The sequence below is a fragment of the Daphnia pulicaria genome, chromosome 10, assembly GCF_021234035.1.
Source record: "Daphnia pulicaria isolate SC F1-1A chromosome 10, SC_F0-13Bv2, whole genome shotgun sequence".
NCBI lineage: Eukaryota > Metazoa > Arthropoda > Branchiopoda > Diplostraca > Daphniidae > Daphnia > Daphnia pulicaria.
In genome coordinates, this window is record NC_060922.1 from 5,302,247 (window position 1) to 5,308,973 (window position 6,727).

The 6,727-nt window shown below is 43.8% G+C and overlaps 1 protein-coding gene across 1 annotated transcript in view; it reads right to left on the reverse strand.

Moving 5' to 3' along the window:
* The window catches only part of LOC124314826 (LIM domain only protein 3-like), a 347,499-nt gene that overhangs the window by 161,834 nt on the left and 178,938 nt on the right, over nucleotides 1-6,727 (reverse strand). The window lies entirely within an intron of this gene.

Below are 6,727 nucleotides of genomic sequence, written 5' to 3' on the forward strand. Positions count from 1 at the left end.
TTATGGAATCTGCGAGATAGTCGCCATTTTCTTTTTTTTGTACTTCGTGTGAATGGGCTTTTGGCTCATGTTAGTAGATAATTATTAGTACTTTACGTTTTTTTTTTCCTCGTGTGTTCGACCACGTCGTTGTGTGTCGTTAATATCACCTAAATTTGATTGAAGTTTCTTTATTAATATTTTTTGTTTTGCGTTCCGTAAGTCGGTCATATTGATAGTTTTTTTTTGGTTGTTTGAATTTTATGCCGCCTAAACGTGGAGAATCTACAGTGCCATTTCAGATTAGGACGCGTTCAAACACCCAAACCGCCGTCACACCGGTGACACGTGCAAGAGTAGTAACGCCAACCACACTCGTACCGTCACCATCCGTGCGTGGTGGCTCAAGTAGGCTAACATTTAATTTACCAGTTCCGGCAACTGCAGTTGCAAGGGTAGCAGACATGGCGGTACCACAAAATCTAATAGATGCGTTGACGAATCTTGCGACAGCAATGGCCGCAGATCGAACGGCTGCCCAAAATCAATCGACGGCGCTTTTGAATGCGCTAGACCAGCAGCGTCTTCAATCAGTGGCATTGGTACAACAACTCGCAGACGACGCCGCGGCTGCCCCAGCAGCAGCAACGCCTCGTGTAGCAGCTGCAGCCGTCGAATCTATCCCGTTTTTTGAAGGTAAATTAAGGGATTTCCCGCAAGATTTTGTAGATTTTGTAGACAGAGTTGCCGTGGCCGAAGATTGGACAGACGCACAGCGTATCCAGGTAGCATCAAGGCGACTGTTGAAGACAGCATTGGATTGGCATATTCACATCGGCCATACGCATGCAACCTGGGCTGCCTGGTCTGGAGCGTTCATCACGAATTTTTCACCACGTTTACACGTAGGTGAATGGCTCAGGTTGGTAGAGGAAAGACGACAGAAAATCGATGAATCAGGTATTGAGTACGCTTTAGATAAGCATAAATTGTTACGTGTTGCCCCTATCCCCCTTAACGATGAAAAGATGGTAGCTTTTCTTATAGATGGCCTGGCAAGTTGGCAACATGTGGCCGCCATGACAGCGAACCGTCCAGCCAACGTCGCGGAATTTATCCAGCGGATTCGTGCTTTGGAGACCCTTGGTGTAGCATCACGTGTCTTCCCCCCACCAGTAGCGCCACCAGTAGCTCCACCAGCAGCTCCGACAACAACCCCACCAGTGGCGCCACCTAGCGCTCCTGATTTGAACGCCACTCTAGCAACATTTGGCAATCAGCTGGTTAACCAACTGACTGCACAGCTCAACAAGATGACGATTGGGAGTCGTGGCACCGGTGGCGGAGGAGGCGGAGGTGATCGTGGTGGAAGAAGCGGAGGTGATCGCGGAGGAGGAGGATGGATTGACCCAAGTAAGCGGAAATGTTACAGCTGCGACGCGATTGGACACATGGCCCGTCACTGCCCAACAAAGTCGGGAAAAGGACCAACCGGAAGTTAAGAGCAAGGCCTATGCTCACCGGTTATGCACACCTTCCTTGTCGTCCCCAGCTACCACTGGTTAAGGTATTCATAGAAAGTATTGGTGAAGTAACTGGCCTGGTAGATACAGGCGCTAGTATGTCTGCTATAAGACTTAGTGTAGTAAAAAATATTTTGGATCCTAAGCGTGAAAAATCTTTTTTGAATCTAACTGGGGTGGATGATAAAAAAGTTATGGTAGATTCTCTTTGTTCTTTAAAAGTAAAATGGGAAAATAAAGTGGTTGAGTTAAATGAAGTAGCCGTAGTTAAAAATTGTCCATTTGCATTGATTCTTGGTGTAGATTGGATTGTGAAAAGTAAATTAAGTTTGATTGTAGAAGATGGTAAAATTGTTTTAAAATCTCAGGATTCAAACCAACCAAAAGTTAAGAAAGTTCGTTTTGCTGGAATCGAAGAGCAAAATATCTGTAGTGAAGAGGATGATGAGAACGATTTTTTTTGTGTCTGACGAGCTGATTGATTCTTTAGAGGCAGAAAATAAAACAAAGAGGTGCCCTCGTGTGATAGGCACAGAAGTAAAAGTTGTGGAATCAGCTGTTATACCAGCAGAGTCTCTTTGTTTTGTAAAAGCTAAAATTTCTAAGAAGTTCACGGGTAATGTTATCGTCAGACCAAATATGTGTGCTCATCCTGGAATGGAATGGATTATTCCATTCTGTGTATTAAAAGTGTCAGCGGGAAAACTTAAAATCCCCGTATTAAATATGAAAATGTCATCTCTTGTGTTACGTCGTAAAGATTTTATAGCGTATGTAGATACAGATTTCGACAGCAACATGGTCGTCGTCGGACAAGAAGAGCAGCCAGAAAATCCCGTCTGCTCCTTCGTCGAAAATGCTGGTGAATCCGATGAGAAGCTGAAGACCCTGATGGACGCCCGCGTAGGCGAAAATTTGTCTGAAGAAGAGAGGAGTGCCGTTTTCGAGCTCCTGAGCAAATATCTTCGGTGTTTTCCCTCATCAGATGGCGAACTTGGATTTACAAACATGGCGGAGCATTTCATCGACACTGGCGACGCTCAACCAATCAGCTGCGTCCCGTATCGCGTGTCAGCTATGGAACGAAAGATCATAATGGAAAAAGTCGCCGATATGCTGAAACAAGGTATCATTCATCCGTCATTTAGTCCGTGGGCAGCACCGGTTGTGCTGGTTAAAAAGAAGTCGGGTGACTTTAGGTTCTGCATCGACTTTAGACGTTTAAACGCAGTGACAAAAAGAGACGTTTACCCTTTACCCCGATTGGATGACGTTTTTGATCGTCTTGCTGGTGCGAAATATTTTTCGAGTTTAGACTTAATGAGTGGCTATTGGCAGGTGCCCGTTGCCTCCGCTGATACGTGTAAAACAGCGTTTGTCACTCCAGATGGATTGTATGAGTTTGTTCGTTTGCCGTTTGGACTGAATAATGCACCGTCCACTTTTCAACGGTTGATGGATCGAGTGTTAGCTCGCCTGAAATGGCAAATGTGTCTTGTTTATTTAGACGATGTGTTAATTTTTGGGAGAACGTTCGACGAACATCAGAAAAGACTTGAGTGTGTGCTAATGGCTTTGGTGGAAGCCGGATTAACTTTAAACGTGTCTAAATGTATTTTTGCGACAAACAGAATTTTTCATTTAGGTCACACCATCGATGAGTACGGAATCCGGCCAAACTCTGAAAAAATTAGTGCTCTTGTTAATTTTAAAATTAATAACGTTAAAACGTTGAGAGCCTTTTTAGGCCTCGCATCTTTTTATCGTCGTTTCGTTCCAGATTTCGCTACAATAGCACATCCGCTGCACAAGCTCCTGAAAAAGAATTCCGTATGGAGCTGGACGGAAGCCCAAGAATCGGCAAAAGCTGCGTTGACTAACCGCTTGGTGTCTTCCCCTGTGCTGGCGCACTTTGACGAAAACATCGATGTAGTTGTACAAACAGACGCCAGCCTGGTAGGCCTTGGGGCCGTTTTAATGCAAGATGCCGGTGATGGACCACGTCCAGTCGCGTTCATCAGCCGAAAACTTACAGACGCGGAAAGCAAGTATCATGCTAATGAACTAGAGTGTTTGGCAATTGTATGGGCATTAAAAAAATTACGTTCGTATGTGTATGGTAGACGATTTTCTGTCTGTACAGATAGCTCAGCGGTTCGATGGCTATGGTCTAAAAAAGAGGTTACTGGCAAGTTCGCCAGATGGATTTTGGCTTTGCAAGAGTACGATTTCGAAATTCGCCACATAAAAGGAGTTAATAATTTGGTGGCTGATGCCCTATCGCGAAACCCTGATGAATCCTGTATTGGAACCAGTGGCTCCGCGATCGGACATGTAGTTTGTGTACTTGACAGTAGATGGCCTGTGGGCATGAATAATACAGAATTGGCATTCCAACAGCAGCTGGATAGCCAATTGCGTCCCATTATCACCTGTCTTAATTCAAAAGTACCGGGTAAAATTGCAGAACAGTTTAAAATTCACGGGAAAATTTTGTATAGGAAAAATCCCACCCAAGGGCGTAAATTTTTGCTTTGTGTCCCGTCAATTTTAAGGAGAAAGATAATAGAGTTTTCTCATGATGACCCCTCCTCTAGCCATATGGGAATAGACAAAACAATTGCAAGAGTGTCGGAACGTTATTGGTGGCCGAAGTTTCGGTCAAGTGTCCGTAAATATGTTATGTCTTGTAATTATTGCCAATTTCATAAATGTATCCCCGGATTACCCGCTGGTCAACTCCAGCCCATACCACCGCCAGATCGACCATTTCACACCGTCGGCATGGATCATCTCGGGCCATTTAAGGCAACGTCGGAAGGCAAGAAACACATTATTATGGCTATCGACTATCTAACGAAGTATGTAGAAGCAGCCGCAGTGGCCGACACGTCAACAGCATTGGTTGTGGACTTTGTGAGAGACCAAATCAACTTTCGCCATGGTGGAACAACGCGAATGATCAGTGATCAAGGAACTGCCTTTTCCTCCCACCTGATGGAAGAAAAAGCCAACGAATGGAAGACCCAGCACGTTTTTGCAACCGCAGAGCATCCGCAAACATCTGGACTCGTGGAGCGAGTCAACCGAACGATGACCCTTGCGCTAGCTGCCTATGTCAATACTGACCATGATGACTGGGATCGCCATTTGCCAGCAGCAATCTTCGCCATCAACACGGCAAGGCAAAGTACAACCGAGATATCGCCGTTCCAGTTGGTGTATGGCCGCTTGCCCTTCACTGCCCTAGAGAACGAGTTTCCGTGGCCAGAAGAACGACCAGAATCATTCGACGTCTTTCTGTCTCGAGTCAAGGAGCTGAGAGAGGCGGCCCGATTGAAGATAGTGAAAAAACAAGAGAAAGTGAAGCGCCTGGTGGATCTTCGACGCAGAGTAGTGAAAGATCTCTGCCCTGGAGAGTTGGTGCTCGTTCGTAGGAAGCTGAAGAAGAAAGGCAAAACTAAGAAGTTATTACCAAAGTACGTTGGTCCTTATCAAGTCGTTAAAAAGGTGTGCCCGACTACATATTTGGTTGAAGACCTGCCGGCCCGGCGAAAAAAGAAGAAGTTTCGTCGTTTTAACGCGCATGTCGTCCAAATACGTAAATTCCACCCGAGAGAAGATCCTGAATGGGACGATTGGCCAGACGAACCGGATGATCGGATGCCGGACGAGCAAGATGACAGCTTTGTCCAGCAAACAGCTGAAGAAGATTAGTCTTGATTTGATTGATTTGATTGATTTTAGTCTTTTCTTGTGTGTTTGAGCTTGTCACTTGTCAGCAGATCTGTCAAAAAACACAAGAAAAGACTAAACAGCATCCCAGGCTTGGACTTTCTTTAATTTTAATGGGTAAACTAAGCTGAATTATACATTTCAAATTACTCTATAAAAAGCAGAATGTTCTAAACAACGATAATCCTGAACATTTCTAAGATTAGATAAGTAATTCTATGCTTAAATAATAAAAAACCCGCTTTCTACTATCCCCACAACCAGAGCAATAGATCCCTGGTCGGTTCACGGCTGTGTTGGCTTCCCCATCTCGATTTTAGGGTAAACGTAAGCCGATTTTCAGGGGGTTTTAGGGCGGGGCCTGTCAGAATTGTGAAGTGGTAAAAATGAAACAGAGCCATCTAGGCTCTCAAAAGTAGCTGAGCGTAGTAGCTGACACACTCACTAGAGGCGCTCATCCATTTTTACAAATCGGCTTACGTTTACCCTAAAATCGAGATGGGGAAGCCAACACAGCCGTGAACCGACCAGGGATCTATTGCTCTGCCACAACGTTAAAAGGACCCGTTGGCGCACGATCCTAATTTACCGGTTGTGCAACTCAGCATCCCGAACTTGTCTATACTGTTTAAGGCATATTTAGCGCCAGCGCCACCTGGGATGAGACAGAGGAAGACAACTTTTAGGGGGTTGAAGCTCCACCCCCATTGCTAGGGAAAGGAATTGCCTAGAGGGTGGTGCTTCAACTACCGAAATTTGTGTTGCAGCAAATTCCTAAGTTACACTAAGTGGCGCTATGAGTCATCACAAATCGCTATGTTGGGCATTAACTGGGTTCTGCAAAAATTTAAATTCCAATTAAATCTTAAATGTGGTAGGAAGCCAAGACCGAAAAACTTTTATTTTGTTTTTTCGTAAATCAATTTCGTTTACCCATTCTCTTAAAACCTTTTACTAATTGATTAAAATCCGAAATTTTCTTATCTTTTATTCGAAAATTTATTCGAAACTTTATTCTTATTCGTTATTCGTTATTCTATTCGAAAATTCGAATAAGACCCTTATTTTTATTCGTATTCGTTATTCGTCGAATAAATGAAAGTTATTTGTAATTCGATTACGCTCAAATAGCGAAAAACCTTATTCGACAGAACACTGCCAATATGACCCGTGTCCAAAACTGTCCATCATGACCCCGTTCTCCTAATAATATTCGACTTGAAAAAAACGCAACGACTTGTCTTAAAAAATTTTCTAAAAAGAAAGATGTTTGCAGTGAGAGGTTGTCTTGGGATTTGCGCCGCACCAACTTTGAGCCGCTCGTTGCAAGACTGTCAGATTCATATCATATTCATTTTTAATTTCATGTTTACTTTTGCTTTTTTAATGTAAAATTCATATTTCCTACGGAAACCTCGAAAACCGAAACGGGATGACAGCTTTTTACGTTGCCAAATTTAAAAAATCTTCATTTGCCGAAAAATTGAAGC